This window comes from Rhinatrema bivittatum, chromosome 1, assembly GCF_901001135.1.
Source record: "Rhinatrema bivittatum chromosome 1, aRhiBiv1.1, whole genome shotgun sequence".
In the NCBI taxonomy this organism is placed as follows: domain Eukaryota; kingdom Metazoa; phylum Chordata; class Amphibia; order Gymnophiona; family Rhinatrematidae; genus Rhinatrema; species Rhinatrema bivittatum.
In genome coordinates this window covers 317,202,904-317,220,219 of record NC_042615.1, presented here as the reverse complement: position 1 = coordinate 317,220,219, position 17,316 = coordinate 317,202,904, and the positions used below count along the sequence as shown (strand labels likewise).

The 17,316-nt window shown below is 40.0% G+C and overlaps 1 long non-coding RNA gene across 1 annotated transcript in view; it reads right to left on the bottom strand.

Moving 5' to 3' along the window:
- Positions 1-2,873: 2,873 nt before the first annotated feature.
- LOC115080611 overlaps positions 2,874-17,316 on the bottom strand; it is a 36,455-nt gene continuing 22,012 nt past the window's right edge. Inside the window, exon 2 of the long non-coding RNA XR_003853608.1 lies at positions 2,874-3,810. This is a non-coding gene — a long non-coding RNA (uncharacterized LOC115080611). The remainder of the gene's footprint in view (positions 3,811-17,316) is intronic.

The window sequence follows — 17,316 nt, the reverse complement described above, 5'->3', positions numbered from 1 at the left end:
AAGAAGTATCCTGTAAATATTGAAATTCAATACCTATGTGTCTAATTGTACCATCAGATTTTTGTTCCAATTAGAAAGTTATTTACTGTAGCCTGTTATTGCTGCACTTGGTAGGAGGAAATTAATTTACTACTGCTTAAAATCATGCTTTGATGGAGCAGCTTTCATGTAGCTTTGAATTCAGCAATTATAACGAGTCTCTACCCTGGTAAAAGAGGTATGCCTCCTTTGTAAGTCTCAAAGTCAAAAGGAACATAGCAGAGTGGAAGGGACCTCTCTGAAATGTGAAATACAGGTGAAATACAGTCCTTGTCACTTAACAAGGGACAGGTGAAAAAAAGCACCAAGCTATCAAGAGTAGAGCAACAGAGTAAGTCAAGTAGGACAGCCTCTGGGCAACTAATGGGTCCTGAGAAGGGTCACTACAATGCATACAAAATTATCCTGAATTTGTGATGCAACCAGTTGATGATACAAGCAAGCAATTATCTTTGGAAACACAAATGTATCTATTATTTCTATATATAAGGAGTCAGATAAGCCAGAGGGCCCACAGATCAAGTACAAAACCTCTCACAATGATGGAGCAATTTCAATGCAACTGAATTCAACATTAATGGAATGACTTACATATAAACTTTGAATTCATGCAATGATGGAGTAATCTCTATTCATGCTAGACAGAAAGTAATTTACATTTTAAGCAGCTTAGTAAATTATTTCCTGAAGCTTTTCTAATACTTCATTAATTGTTCTGGATTAAGGCTGAAATGATTTTGTTTTATAGGAATGATATTTTAGCAGCAGTATGATCAGTTAAGCAAATTTGGATGGGGTATGGCAGTACTTCTCAATCCAGTTTAGAAATTCCACCCAGAGGTCTGGTTTTCAGAGTAGCCAAGCCATAATCTGGTTCTCTGATGTCATATATGTAAATCTCTCATGGGGTAATGTCTCCAATTAGATTTGCACATATGATAACCATAAGCCAAAGTGTGTTAGGTAATTGTTCTCAGTCTCTCAAACTTTCTGCTAATGCTGTTCTTAATACTTGAATTCTGCCAAAAAGAGTTTCTTTTTGGAGTTGATGTGTAGAGGCAAAATGTGGACAAGAGAAGAAAAAAATAAAGTTTAACTGGTGGGTAGGGCAAGGCACCCATGCCCTCTGGAGAGTGCCTCCCTGGCACGGTCTGCAGCCAGGAGAGGTGAAGCCAGCAGCTGCAGGAGCATTACCTTTGCTCCCACGGCACAAAAAAGAGGTACCCGCAGCCGCAGGGAGGCATTCCTGTGCCTCCCACAGTCCTTCTAAATCCTGGGGGGGGGGGGCGGAAAAAGCACTGCCGCTGCTGCTGCCTTAGCTCTGCTCAGTCACAGCAGTGAGAAGAGGCCCCTGCCACTGCTGTAGCAGTGCGGGGCCGGCGCAGAGTGGCATGAGAAGCGGCGGGGAGCAGTGGGGAAGCTCCTGCATGATAGATAGGCTTCAGCTGGGCCCGTGTGCCCAGAGATGATGTCATGACCATGCAGCCCCTTAAAGGCCCTGTGGGGGAAGAAAAATAATAAAGAAATAAAGCAGAAAACAGAACAATTTTTAAACATAAATGAAAGCATGGGGTGATAGTGGCGGTAGGGGGAAAAAAAGCAGCATGGCGTCCTAAGCAATGATAAGAGACTCACCTGCCCCAGGAATCCCAAGAATGCAAAGAAAGGGGCACCAAGGTAACATGAACAGCAGCAAGAGATCATGGATCCACCCCCTACTGCTGCTACACTGTGTATGGAGACAGCAGGAAAACCCAATGAGGCATGCCAGAGCAACCCCCCAGGAAAAGCATTTAAAAATAAGTAATTGGGCCAGGATAAGTGATGGAGTGGCTAGCGGTGCTGTCCCCCATCACCTTTGCCAGGGTGATTATTGTGACCATGTTAATGGTGTTAGGAAAAGCCCCTGTGCCAAGATTCCAGATCTTGCAAGAATCCAGTTCAGGTTTCCCCTGTGGTTTACTGTATATCTCTTGTAGCAAAACCCCCAAAAAAGAACAAGGGCTACCCTTGTGGCTTTTGCAAGTGAAATGGACAGCATAGGGACAGACACTAAAGGAGTAAGATGATCAGTTCCTGGGGACATTTTATGAACTATTTAAGTGCTCGTCCTATACTGTTTGTCAAAGTTTGATCTATTCGGAGAGTCACTTGATAACATTCTCATGTGACTCTTTGAGGATAAACAGTCCCTTTAATATTTTTTTTGTTTTTATTATGCAAATATGTTCAAAATATACATGGTGCTTGCAAAAATCAAGGCATAACTTAGATGCTAGCCCCGATGTTAGGATTTTCTGGAAGGAGGACCTTTTCATGCTGGCGCTATTGAAGGAGAACAGGAGCTTGAAATATGGGACTGTGACAGGGCTAGCACTAAGTTATGCCTTGAGTTTTGTAAGCACCATGTCTATTTTGAACACATTTGCATAAAAAACAAAAACAAAAAATTAAAATCACCATTTATCCTTAAAGAGACACATGATAATGTTATCAAGGGACCCCCGATAGATCAAGGTCTGACAAACAGTATAGAACAAGCACTTAAATAATTGTAACAAACATTTATTCAGTAGGATACATTCTTTGTGACTGTTTAGATTTTTCCCAACAGAAATTTTTGGCTTTTAGATCTGTGCAGACATTTTATGAACAGCGCAGCTTCTTTGGAAAATGCATAGAAATTAAATAGTGCTCAGGTACTAAGAAGGTTGAGAGGTACAAGGTTGAGTGTAGGAGGATCTGGTGTCAATATCTTACATTTGATTAACAAAATGTAATCTTGTAAATTTATGCTGCAAATTCATTAGTTTAGGGAGCAGATATAGACACTGTTGTGAGGTAGTCCATTTATTAGCAGCATATGGTACAACAAAGTTTAAAATGATACAATTATTTCTTTTCTTTCTTTGGTCTTGTTTAGTATAATACAGTTTCAGTTTCATAGCACAAGACAGTGTAGTAAAAGTTAATCAGAATTTATAATTGTTATCAAAGCTCAACTGTGCACTTAGAAATTACACAATGCCAAAATAATTAGCCCAGCTGAAAACAATTAAACAACTGTTATCTCACCCTTATCTGTCCACCATAGATCTGTCCACCAGGGATCTGCCTTGACACATGAATCCAGTGAAGCCCTTAAGGTAGATGACAGAGAAAAAAACAAAAAGAAAAATCTCATAGGCATCTCCATGAGATATGACAGCAGGACCAGGATAAGATTCTCTGAATGGCCAAAAGTCTTTCAAGGGAATAATTGGTTCAACAGTTGCTTTTGCACTATAGAGCAACTGCACTGAATATGAACTCAGCCTTAGCATGCAGGTTCACTGCAGCAGTTAAACTTCTGTTAGCAAAGTTCTCTTGGCAGAGCTTTTGGGGAATACATGGAAAAAGCTATGGGGGAAAACCTTTAGCAAAGGCTCTTTCAGATAGTGTCCTCAGGATAATGTCCAACATCAAAAGTCCATCTGGGTAACTCAGAGTACCTCTTGAATCTTCAGTTCCATAAAGTTCCATCATTGATCCAGATTGGATATTGCCACCTTCTATTCACATTAGTATTGGTGGGATGTAAATGATATCATCTGGGTCCCGATGCATCGGAATATTCTCATATACTCATTAGAGGAGACTATCAGAAAAACAGATGTTAGAACAATACCTATTTCATAGCTGGTCTCAGGCTGGATACAAAGTTTTACCAATGGCATGTTCTTAGTTCTGGTCCAAGGTTCTCCTCTCATATTGGAAGGTAATGACAACTCTCTGAAATGAAGAAAAAAAACACAAGTCTTTTCTTTGTGCGAAAAACATTCTCAAATAAAGTTGCCAAAATCATCACAATGCAAAATTCCATATTTGCATTGCTTTAGGCATGCACTTTTTAATCAGTCTGTGTGCATAGCAGTAGGACTCAAGTTCATGATGCACATCCTGTTTAGGGTCATTGGCATTTATCCTACATGAGGTATGTGATTGTTTTTAAAAGTGGAACTACTTTAGTTGATCTCAGCGGAGCAAGAATCTGTTCGCTAAGAAAAGGTTTCTCACATGGAGATAGCCAGAAGGACTGAGGTGCTGGGAGAAGGCACAAGTGCTATTCACCAGCTCTTTCAGACTCCATAGAAAATTTGTTGCAGCTAGCCTGATCCAAAGGTGGACAGTCATGGAGACTAGTAATGTCTGTGCTACCGTGTATAACTGAGAGATTTGAAGAAGGAAAAAAAATCCTAAATTCAAGTAACTCCTATGCCCTATGCAAAAGTAAGGGATAGAATAGTTAATTATAAAAAAGTGAACAGGAACATTGTCCTATTTCACTTGTTCTTATGACAAGGAAGTGGGAAGTTTGAGAGAAAGAATGAATGCTGTTCCCTTAACAAATTTAAGGCACATATTCTTGCTTATCATTTATTTTCTATAGCTAGATAACCAGTTCATTTAGTTGTTGGACAACTGACTAGCAAGACATTAAGCTGAAGGAAGATATACAATGCCAGGGAGGTAGACTTTGTTACTGGTTTTGTATAGGAGGTAGACTTTACTATTGGTTTTAAATAGGAGGTAGACTTTGTTATTGGTATTGTATAGTCAGATAGTAGGTACCCCCCCTGGATGTAAAGATGACAGAGAAGGGAGGACCAAAGCCTATGACCATCTGAATTCATCACCCTGAAGATACCCATCGCATGTGAAAACTATTACCCAAGACAGGTCTGCTGCAACAGAGACTGTTGCTTCCAAACTTGGAGTAAAACCCCCGAGATCACAGATAAGTATGCACACTCATATCTGCAAAACCACATACTAGGTCTGCCCAGTCTTGTAAAATGTATTAAGCTCAATAGGAAAGCAACACAAAAGACAGACAAGACTGAAAAAAAAACAACAGACACATACTGAGAAGAAAAAACAAGGATAATTACTTTGGTTCCAAAGAGTCTACAAGAGAAAACACCACAAAGACTGAATTTCTTAAGGTACAAATTTGAAGTCTGGACTCAGTTAAAGTAAAATAAGTAGAAACACAAAAGAAAATAATACTTATCAATTTATAGTTGGTCTCAGCTTAAGGTTCTGCAAGGTTCTGGAAAAAATTGCTAATATTTTCAAACTAATTTATGTTTATCAAAGAAATTTGAATCTGGTAAAATTTCAAAGTGTGTAGTAAATATATCTATCAAAGAAAAAAACTGTATTGCTGTATTGTGTTTCATATATACATGTTGAAAAGTCTTAAATATTTTGTGTAGTCTGTTGTCGGCTAGTAAAAATAAAAATTGTTAAACCTGTTATTTCAGGAGTTGTTTTTTTTTTATTTTTTATTTTAGAGGTTCTTCAGGCAACATCCTCAATTTGAATGGCTGCAGGGAAAACCTGGAAGGCAAGCTCCCTTTTCTTATCCCTTCTTCCCCTCCCTACCCCCCAGGAGACTTTGCTGGCTGGGCTCTGGATCCCTTTTCTGCACAGGAGACCACTTTGGAAAGAGAGCATCAAACAGTATGCCCTGTGATGTTCAAACTAGAGATTTTCCAATACAGAAACATCTAACACCTCACCAACCTCGTCCACAATAGCAGGAAGGTCTCTGCCACAGGGAGGCACTGTTTAGAAACCTATCGAGGTATGCATAGACGTTCTTTCTAATCAGGATGGTGGACCCAATACACATTTATGTACCATTCTGTCTTATTATTTTGGTCTTTGATTGTATATTTTAGCACTTCATTTCTTCTCTTTCTCCATACATTGTACAGACTAATTGCTTGGTATTGACACTTCTATTAACAATGCCTCTCTTGGGCTTTTCTCCTTTACCACAATGACTAATTTTCTTGCATCAAGCTTTTTATCAGTTGGAATGGGAATGTCCCCAGTGATCCTAATTTCTTCATGTTCTACAGTTCTATCAGGGTCATGATCCCAGGGTTTCTCTGGTACAGTGATCTTATAGTGTGTACACATTTTCCAGTAGATGAGCCGTGCCACCTGATTGTCCCTTTCTGTATACTGGCCTTATGACGTCAGCACGTCACACCCAATGATGAAATGTGCAACCATTTCCAGTTCAGTTTTACAAAATCTGCATTTATCTGTTTTACTGGTTTTTTTTTCCTCTGCAGGTTGTGAATCATCTTGTTTGTAGTCCACTGCCCTACACTGTAATTGTTAATCTTCTGTCTTTTTCAAGTTTATTTCTGCTTAGCCATTCCCGTGTCAGGTTTTGATCTATACGTGATTGCTGAAGTAACTCTTGGTATTTCAAACTTTATTTATGCTTTAACAAATTATTTTTCCTTGTTTAATGGTTGATTCCTTAAAGAGATTTTTTGTATTGTTTTACAAATTTTGTTGCCTCTTTCCCCCAAATCTGCAGGAAGATTCTTAATTATTCTTTCTACTCACTGGAATGCTTGTCCAAGTTTTAGGATGGAGACAATTCTGGCCATTTAATTTCAAGCATGAACACTTTTTGAGGATCAGGATCTGTTGATGCTGTTTGGTATTCCTTGAGGCTTATTTTAGCAGGTCTATATCTGTAATCTATTTCTACAATGCCCATCCACCTTCAGCACTTGGGATGTACAATCTCAGCATGCACTGGCTCTTATAGGTAGCTTTTCTGCTACTCTGCTGTGCTTTATTAGATCCTTACATTTCTCCAGAACTTCTCTATTTTAGTTTTTGATGGTGCTTTAACTGCATGAATATTCTTTCCCTGTTGCCTGTAAAACTGTTTTGGGACCTGTCTAAATCTTTTACTTTGAAGTTTCTCATTTTTACTTTCTTCATATCTTTGCAGATTTTCTGCTTCTGCTGTTATTTTCAATCTATAATTGGAGCATGTGAATTTAAGGTCTTTTGTTAGTGCAGTAGGTTTGAGGTTTTGTATTTTTCTTATTATTTTTCATGTCCTCTATCCTTCAAAGTGCTCAGCTACTTGTGACACATCTGGACACAATGCTTTTATTTTTTTCCTCTACATGTTTTATCCAAGAAGGAGTTGATATCTTTCTCCATTTTTTTCCTGGATTTGTGTCCAGTAATTATTTTCACAACACAATATAGTATCTGATTTATTTCTGTGATATCAATAGATGGTCCCTTTATGCAGGTTATTGCCTTGTTGATTCATCATTCTTTTAACTTTAGAAGTCTTTTCTTCTCTTGAATCCCAGCATACATATCCATCTTCACATAGGCCAAGAGCTCAAGTGCCAGCTCCCCATCTCCTGCTCGCTCTCCTGCCTCTCTCTCTGTTTCCCGGTTTGTCATTCATTGCTTGTGTTCTCCTGTGTTGCACCATTATCATACCTTGGTGTCTCACCTGCTAACTTCTCCAGTTCCTCTGGCTGTTGTGACACATCTCTTCTGGGGCTCTTTTGCTGTTACAGCACTTTTCTTCTGATGTCGGTGCCTTTCTTCTTGAACTTCTCTTTCAGTTTCTCATTTTTTATCACCCTTCAGTTGTTTTCAGGTGTTATCACTTAATAACTTCTTTGCTTTGATTTCTCCAATTAGAGATCTTACATTTGTATCAGTTACTTTTTGCAGCTTTTGTTTTGACATTATTCCTCTTTATTCTAGTTTTTGGCATGCTCTCTTTGTGTATCAGCTTGATCTGAATATAGGGTTTGTGGCAAACAAATAGCAATAGATAATCTCCTTTTTATATTTGTGGGTCCAAGTAAGTATACCTAGATATCTTCATTTTTTTATTAGCTTCTGCTACAGTGGGTTCATGATCAGGGTCAGCGTGAGCTATAGTTTTTCTAGGGTGTTATCTTCATCTGAAAGGTCTGCACTATTGCTATCATCAAGCTAACTGTGGGCACTTTCAGGGGTGATATGTGGTCAATATGAGTTTTTCTTTATCCTTTCTTTCACACTTCAGTAGCAGTAGTCACTTTGCTGAGATCACCAGCTTTGGTGAGTGAAATATACTCTATTCCCTGCCTCTTGGAAATGCATATCATTTGTTAATCACTGACATTGCCACAGTCCTTGCAAATCTCTCATGTACATTTATTCTGGATATCCTAATAACCAAACCTGTTGTGGGGAAAGGGTGTGTGTGTGTGTGTGTGTGTGTGAGAGTGTGTGTGTGAGTGTGTGTGTGAGTGTGTGTGTGAGTGTGAGAGAATGTGTGGGGGTGGGGGAGGGGGGTGGCTTTATGATGTTTAGCTCCCCAAGGCTAAAAGATAGTGGAAGCTGTATTGCTTTTGACTCTGAGTTCTATAGAAAAAATTAAGTTACTGGACATGTTGAGATGTTCTGACTAGTTTCTTTCCCCTTGCACAGGAATATTTGATCACAGAAAAATCCAATTCCCTGAGTCAGTCTTTTACAGTCCAGATGCTGCCGTAAAGAGAAGGCAGTTTCTTTATCAGGTATTTTTTTTTTCCTGTAGGGCAAAATATCCCTTCAAAAGGCATTATTTCTCCACCAAACATAATTCAAACTAGCTGCACAGAGACAGCCACGTGGAGAGAAAATGTCCTCTGTGCAGCTTCAGCAAAGGGAACTGGCATCATTCAAAATCCAACTCTGCCCCTGCTCTGAGACCTCTGAGATTTAGATCTCCAAGACAGAGTCAGGTGTACATGACTGCGGATTGAATCCTGCTTCAGATTGTAATGCAGGAGACATAATTTTTCTAAGCAAATAAGGCACATGCATACAACCAAAACATAGGAATTGTCACATTTGCTGCTACAGCTTAAGTAAAGTTACACAAACCATCCAAACCAGCACATCTATTTAACTTTTCATGCATACCATAAAACAAATTCTGCTTTTATGAAAACAGCAATAGAAAAAGTTTGGTTTAATAAAAGACATTGCAATAGAAAAAGCTAGTATGCAGAGAACATTGTTGCTTCCTCCCTATTCTTTTCTGAAGAGTCATTGTTCTTCCAAGGAAAAAAAATGACCTAGGTTACACCTTAAAGAAGGCTGCATGCATTCCAAAGAACTTGTTCAAAATCCAATTTCTTTATATAGGAACTGGGTAACTTTCAACTGTGTGTATAATTCAACATGCACACAAATAAAATAGATGCACCTAAAGTTATGCTTATGTTTATAAACTATGTAGCTGAAGCCACATAGTTTATAAAATACCGCATAGCTCTGCTCAAAAGTACACAAATATGTCTCAGTATGTGCATTTTTTATGCAGAGATTTGCATAGTTCGTATTCTTATTTTATGAAAGTATGTACCTACTTTTTGGGATGGATTTTAAAAGATTGTGCGCGCGCGTCCATGTGCGCGTGCTACCCACGCACACACATGGATGTGCGATTTTATAACATGCGTGCACTGGCGCACGCATGTTGTGAAATGCTGAGTCAGTGCACACAAGGGTGGGAGGATTTTCCAGTTATGCGCGGCGACACATCGGGGGCTTTCCCCAGTTCCCTCTCAGTCCGCTCCAATTAAGGAGCGGACTGAGAGAGAACTTCCCAACTCCCTAGCCTGACCTCCCTTCCCCTATCCTGCCCTCCCACTCTCCCTATCCTAACCCCCCCAAAAATCATTAACTTACCTTTTGCGCCTGCTTCTGAGCAGGAGCAAGTTGTGCGCGCCGGCACCCTGCCGGCACGCGATCCCCCGGCACAGCAGCAAATTGTTGCTGTGCTGGGCGCCTCTAGCTCTGCCCCACCCCCAGACCGCCCCTTTCACAAACCCCGGGACTTACACGCATCCTGGGGGTTTATGCACGTAGCCGGGCCTTTGAAAATTGGCCCAGTGTGCGTAAGGCCACCTACGGGCGTAAAACCCCGGGTTTTACGCCCGTAGATGATTTGAAAATCTGGGCCTTTATGTGCAAAATTATTGTAACATGTACATAATAGCCTTCAGTTTGTACTTGAAGGGAGGTATTTTATAAAGTTGGCTGATGAAGGTTCTTATCTTTCTTAAGAAAATACTTTCTTGTATGGGTACTTCCAATTACCGGTTCACCCAGATCTCCAGCACTCGACCCAGACCACCAGTTCACCTATATCCTCCACCACTTGCTCTACATTTCCCATCCCAAAAACTGCAGATTCAATGTCCATGGCTAGACTAGCAGTTGTAAAAGCATGTGTGCATTTATGATGATGTATGTGCATACTCTGCTTCTAAAATGCATGAGTGCGTGCATACTTTTCACAACCTCCCTGACACTTCCTTTTTCTTCATGCAAACGTTTCAGTGTGGCAGTGGAGTCACATGCCTTTTTTTGGCCATTGGGAAAATTCTCTTAGCCTGCACAGAGCCTTCTCACATGCATATATGCCAGTTTTATGCGCAAAAGCCCTGCCAAAGTGTTTGAAAATTTATACCAAAACAGGATGAATGACAATAAAAACAGCTAAAGTGTGATCTTAGTGGGAAAGATTTTGCCAGACAGGGTGTGAATAGTGTCCCATATCAGAAGCACACATAGCTTTGAATCATTTTAAATCAATGAATATGTTTATATTCATTTTTCCCTCTTCTTTGATAACTAAAGACATTTTAAAGTAAGTGGGTAGATGTACCAAAGTGCAATAAGGCATATATATCACACATTAAATGCTTTGGGCTATGTGTTAACCATTTAGTGTATCTATTAAGATGCAAAGGTTATCATGATAATTGTTATTGCAGTCCCCCATGTAAATATGGTAATGACCACACTCATGAAGAAGAGAAATGAGCTATTTATAGACATTCTGCCCATATTTACTAAAGTTTGATAAGTGGTGGAGTATTTACCATGGGAAATTTATGTCTGAAAAAAGGAAACTTCATCATCTGCAATTGATGTGTAGATAGCGTGAGGGACTAAAGCTCAGACCAGACAGGAACATTTCTCTCACTAACATGGATACAGAAACAGAGGCAAAAAAGAAGCAGGAACCCAGGAATAGCCTGTGAGATAGGAGGAGAGGACTCAGTATCACCATTCCAGAGGCGGCTAAGCAGCCAGCTCAGTTTGGCCCTGTATCCCTGTCCTGAGCCTTTGACCTGTTCCAGCCTAAGTTCAACCTTCACCCTTTGTTCCAGAACACAAATATGGATTGCACATGGCCTCCCTCTTGTGATCTTTTTGGACAAGCCAGAGCCAGTACATCAGATGATGACTATTTGCAGGACACCCCCATACTGATGATGGCCATGACAGTGTCCTTCCATGACATGTTCTTTGCTGCCATGAACCTCTTTGCTGAGTGGGACTCCAACCTGGTTGAATTTATTTTATTTATTTATTTATTTAAAATATTTCTATACCGGCCTTCATGAATGGGATTCATATCAGGCCGGTTTACATGAAACAAGGGAAAAACCAAGTAACTATAAATAAGAAAGGTCGAAACAATCAAAGTTACAATAAAACAGGGTATTAAAACTTGGGAGCTAGAGTAGCTAGGAATAAGTGAAGTAGGAGTAGGAGTGATAGAAATTAACTAGATAATTATCATATAATATGATAATGAAATTGGTAGACATTCAGTTCCTTGATCTGAGTATGATGAGTTAATTTGTGTTAGGGGAAGGCTTGGAGGAAAAGCCACGTCTTAAGTTTCCTTCGGAAGGTGAGGAGGCAGGGTTCCAGTCTTAAATCAGTCGGTAGTTTGTTCCAGAGGATTGGTCCTGCTGTAGAGAAGGAACGTTCTTTGGTAGTTGTTAGCCAGGTGGATTTGGTAGGTGGAACTTGCAGCATTCCTTTATATGCCTCTCTGATGGGCCTGTCTGAGGCATGGAGTTTGAGTGGGGACTGTAGGTCTAGGGTGAGTTGTTTGTGAATGGTTTTGTGAATTATGGTGAGTGTTTTATGTTGAATCCTGTATTTTATTGGCAGCCAGTGTAGGTTACGGAGGATGGGGGTAATGTGGGCACTTCGGTTAGTATTAGTTAAGATTCTGGCTGCTGCGTTCTGGAGCATTTGTAGTGGTTTTGTTGTTGAGATGGGGAGCCCCAGAAGTAATGCGTTGCAGTAGTCCATTTTTGAAAATAGTGTAGATTGAAGGACAGTTCTGAAGTCCTGGAAGTGGAGGAGTGGTTTAATTCTTTTCAAAACTTGAAGCTTGTAGAAGCATTCTTTGGTGATATTATTAATTGATTTTTTTAGGTTCAGATGATTGTCTATGTCTAGTATGATTCCTAAATCTCTTGTTTTAGAAATCTGTGTGTCCGAGGATGTGAAATCGGTGTTGGTCATGTGTTCAGGGGAGATGAGCAGGATTTCCGTCTTGGAAGCGTTGAGAACCAAGTTCAGGCTGGAGAGAAGACTTTTTATGGATTTCAAGCAATTTTCCCAGTAGTCGAGAATTTTTGGCAGGGTTTCCTTTATGGGGATCAATATCTGAACGTCATCTGCATAGAGGTAGTATGTTAATTGTAAGTTAGTGAGTAGTTGGCAAAGGGGTAGTAAGTAGATATTGAAAAGGGTTGGAGATAATGAAGAGCCTTGTGGAACGCCTAGCGTTGATTTATAGCTTGGTGATTCTTTGTTGTTGATTCTCACCTTGTAGCTTCTATTGTTGAGGAATGAGTTGAACCAATTGAGGGCAAGACCCGTGATTCCAATTTCTGAAAGACGATTTAGGAGGATGGCATGTTTACTGTATCGAATGCCGATGAGATATCTAGAAGGACCAGTAGGTATGTAAGCCCTTTGTCTAGTCCCATGAGGATGTGGTCTGATAGGGAGATGAGAAGGGTTTCTGTGCTGGCTGATTTCCGAAAACCATACTGTGAAGGGTAAAGTATTTTATTTTCCTCAAGGTAGTCTGAGAGTTGTGTGTTAACGATTTTCTCTGTGAGCTTCGCTAGAAACGGCAGGTTCGATATGGGTCTGAAATTGGCGAGTTCTTTTGTGTCCAGATTGGATTTCTTCAGGAGGGGTTTGAGAGATGCTGTTTTTAGTTCATCAGGGTAGGTTCCTTGGGCTAGGGAGCAGTTTATGATGTTGGTGAGTGACCTGGAGATGGTGCTGGGGATGAGAAGTAGAAGTTTTGTAGGGATGTGGTCTGTCGGATGGATGGAGGGTTTCGTTTTCTTGAGAACGGATTCTATCTCCATGGTGGTAGTGGGTTCGAAGGAGTCAAGGGTGTTTCTGGGGTGATAGTTGGTGTTGGAGTTGAAAACTGAGGTTATTGTGTTAGTGGGGAGAAGTGCCAATGTGTTTGCAATTTTATCCTGAAAGAAGCGTGCAAGATCATTGGCTTTAGATTGAGCCTGTTCATCTGGAATGGTGGGGGCAGAGGGTTTTGTGAGTTGTGAAACAAATGAAAACAGAGCCTTGGCATCATATTGTATATCATGGATTCTGATTGCGTAGAATTCCTTTTTAGTCTGTAGCAGAGAGGTCTTGTAGAGATGGAGGGTGCGTTTGTAGTCTGATAGAGTTGTGGTGTTGGGGTTTTTATGCCATGTGCCTTCTTTATGTCTGAGGTCTAGCTTCATTTGTTTAAGTTCTGGGGAGAACCATGGTTGTTTCGATTTTTGTGACCAATTGATGATTTTTGTCATTTTCGGGCATAGTTTGTTGGCAATTGTTTCCGTGATACTGCTCCAAGTGAGGAGCGCAGAGTTGGGGTTGGAGTAGTCCAGATTAGGGAGATCTTTAGTTAGCTGTTCGCTAAGAGTGTCAGAGGGGCATAATTTCCGGAAGTGAATGGTAGAATGAGGCTGAGTTTTTGCAGGATTTACTATGGTAGTGAGAGTAGTTGATATCAGGGAGTAGTCTGACCAGGGTACAGGGGTGCAGACTGGTGCATTCTTTTGAGACAGGTTTGAGTTGATGAATATGAGGTCCAGTGTGTGACCTGCTTTGTGGGTAGGTTTGTTGATGATTTGTTCAAAACCCATTGCTCTGAGAGTGGAGAGGAAGGTTTCACAGATAGGAGAGAGTGGCGAGGCATCAACATGAAGATTGAAATCCCCCAAAATCATAGCTGGTAAGTCTGAATTTATGTATTTGGCAATCGTTTCTATGAGAGGGGAGGCTTCAGTGTCCAATATTCCTGGTGGGGCGTAGACCAAGAGGATTTGGATGTGTTTTGATGTGAATAGACCTAGTTCCAGTTTTTTTGAAGAAGACTTGACAGGTTGCTGTGTTAGATGGAATTCTTTCTTAGTAGCTCTCTGAAGTAGCTCTCTGAAGTGCTGCTGAATTAAATGTTATAGATCTTCGGTCTTACCATTTGTGACCCCGCTCTATTAACTGCCTGTAATGATGCTTCTATTAGGGATGTGCATTTGTCTAGGACAAATTAGGCAATTTCAACAAAATTGCCTAATTCGTCCTGGTTTGGGGATGCAGAAACCCGAACGAGTTTTTCCCGAAATTTCAGGAAAAATTTGTTTTCAAATTTAGTGCGCACTAACTCCCGTTAGTGCCCGCTAATGTTTTTACGCATTAATACGAAATTCGGGTCCCCCGAATTGAAAAGGCCCGAACTGCGGGAAATACGAAATTTCCCACAGTGGGCCGAAAACAAAGCCCGAACCGAAAGGTTCAGACTTCGCACATCTCTAGCTTCTATAGCTAGCATTTAATGATGGAGAAGAAGCTCCCTCCCTTCCAAGCATTTTCCTCTTTTTTTTCTCCTCTCTTTCCCCTTTCTCTATTTCTCCACTTCCTCTAACACCTCTACTTTTTCTTCTCTCCAGTAGCTCTCCATAACCTTCCAGCAGCACTGTCTACAAGTGGCTTTGGCAAACAAGCTCTCATTCTTGTCTGGAGCAGGTGGTGTTCCCAGGGATGTGTCACAAGTATTATTCACTCGCTTAGTCCAGACACCACACAACAATTTTACCTGTTGATATACAGACTTCACAAACGGTAACTATGATACAATGTGTTAACAAGATACAAATACTGTACAACATATTTGCATCTCTGTAGCTTTTAACCTAGCACAATATCAGCTTGTTTATATAAGCAATAATATTGGTAAGTCACCCAAGGTAACCTACCAAAATTAGTTCAGTTTAGTACATCTATTTTTGTTAAGGATCCACATGAATTGATTATTCCCTTTTTAAGTTTTGTCAAATTTCCAGAGAGAAAGCAATACATAGAGGTACTGCTGTGAACATGTATAAATGGAAGCAAACAAGCCAGCAACTGGAGTGCCAGTACTGGTTCCTTTGATAATGTTAGCAGGTAGTTTTCAAATATGTGTGTTAAGGAACAGAAAAAAAAATTACCCTCACTTTTCCCCTACCCTCAAATCAGATGTTAATGATGTTATTAAAGAGAGCCATGTTCTGTATAGGGTAAATTTTTGATTGGAGATTTGAGATAATGCAGGAAAGATAGGACAAACGGTGATACTTGTTATGTGCCCTTTATGCCTAATTATTATAAGAATATAAGAAGTTGCCTTATTGGGTCAGCCTGGGGGTCCATCAAGCCCAGCATCCTGTTTCCAACAGTGGCCAATCAAGCTTAGAAGTACCTGGCAAATACCCAAAACACTAACTAGATCCCATGCTACTGATGCCAGTAATAGCAGTGGCTATACTCTAAGACAACTTGATTAATAGCAGTTTATGGAATTCTCCTCCAGGAACCTGTCCAAACATTTTTTAAAGTTAACTTCATTAATTGCCTTAACCACATTTTCTGGCAATGAATTCCAGAGCTTAATTGTGCGTTGAATGAAAAAGAGTTTTTCCTGATTAGTTTTAAATGTGTTACTTGCTGATTCATGGAGTGCCCCCTAGTCCTTGTATTATCAGTAGAGGTGGACATTAATTTACAATGAAATAGGAAATGCTGATGATATTTCTTATTTTGTTGCATTCTGGAACTTTAAAAATATGATAGGCAAAATCACAAAATTTCATGTTGTTTTTCATATCGTTTTTTTGGGGTGTGTCTAAAAAAGCAAGTTTAAAAAAACCCCAAATCCACCCCAACCTTTCCTATTTATTAAAATATTGAAGCCTCCCAACAGTTGACCCCCTGCCCACCCTAGCCGACCCTCCTAACCACCCAGGACTCACCAAAAATGACTGGTGGTCTAGCAGGAGGCAAGGAAGTGACCTGCTGCAATCGGGCCAGCAGCTGCCATTTGTCAAAATGGCTCTGGCCTCCCCTTGCCCCTACCACATGATGGGGCAAAGGATTGCCTCTATCATTTGATAGGGGCTACCCAATGGCACCAGAAGCTCCTGTTACAAGATAGGGCCAAAGGGCTGCCGGCACCATTTTGATTAATGGCAGCTGCTGGGCCCTCCACTAGACCACACTGAGATGACAATTTCAATGTATTATCCACTGTGATGCCTAGATCTTTTTCCTGGGTGGTAACTCCTAATATGGAACCTAACATCATGTAACTACAGCATGAGTTACTTTTCCCTATATGCATCTCCTTGCACTTGTCCACATTAACTTTCATCTGCCATTCAGATATCCAGTCTTCTAGTCTTGCAAGATCCTCCTGCAAGTTATCACAAACCACTTGTGATTTAAATACTCTGAATAATTTTGTGTCATCTGAAAATGTGATCACCTCACTCATCATACCTCTTTCCAGATCATTATATTTAAAAGCACCAGTCCAGGTACAGATCACTGGGTCCAAGGGCAGAGGGTGACTGCTGAAGATGGTGGTGCACCAGAAAATTTGCTGCTGCTATGTGCCTTAGAACTCAGCACACCCTCCAACATTACATTATGAGCATTACTTTCTTCTTATGCTCACAGCGACCCAATTGTTAGAAGCAGTTACAATAAAATATGTAAATGAAAAAATATTATCTGCAAGAACATTCAAAACCACTTTCTAAATGCAAGTGAAATTAAAAAAGAACAAACTTCTATTTAAAATAGAAATGAGGAAGAGAGGGCCATAATGCTGTAAAAGCCAGTGATGATAAATACCATCATTTTGACAGCAAGAATTCAAGAACTGGACCTTTAAAATAAAGAAAAACCCTTATTAAATACAAAATAGAAATGAACCAACAGAAATTATACTGGAAACCAGAAACCCAACTGTATTATGAAGTGCAACAATGTAAAAACAAAAACATCATCATTCCTCTCAAGTCATCAAGCAATAAAATCAAGAGATATAAAATATCATTCATAAAATATATTTATCTATTTATTTATTTATTTATAGGCTTTTATATACCGATGTTCATGTACTGGTACATATCACGTCAGCTTACATAGAACCAAAGTTGGAAATTACATTGAACAAGAGGGTACAAATAACAGGGCTGACTTCGAAAGAACTTATAGATAAATCTGTGAACGACTTAAAATTATACA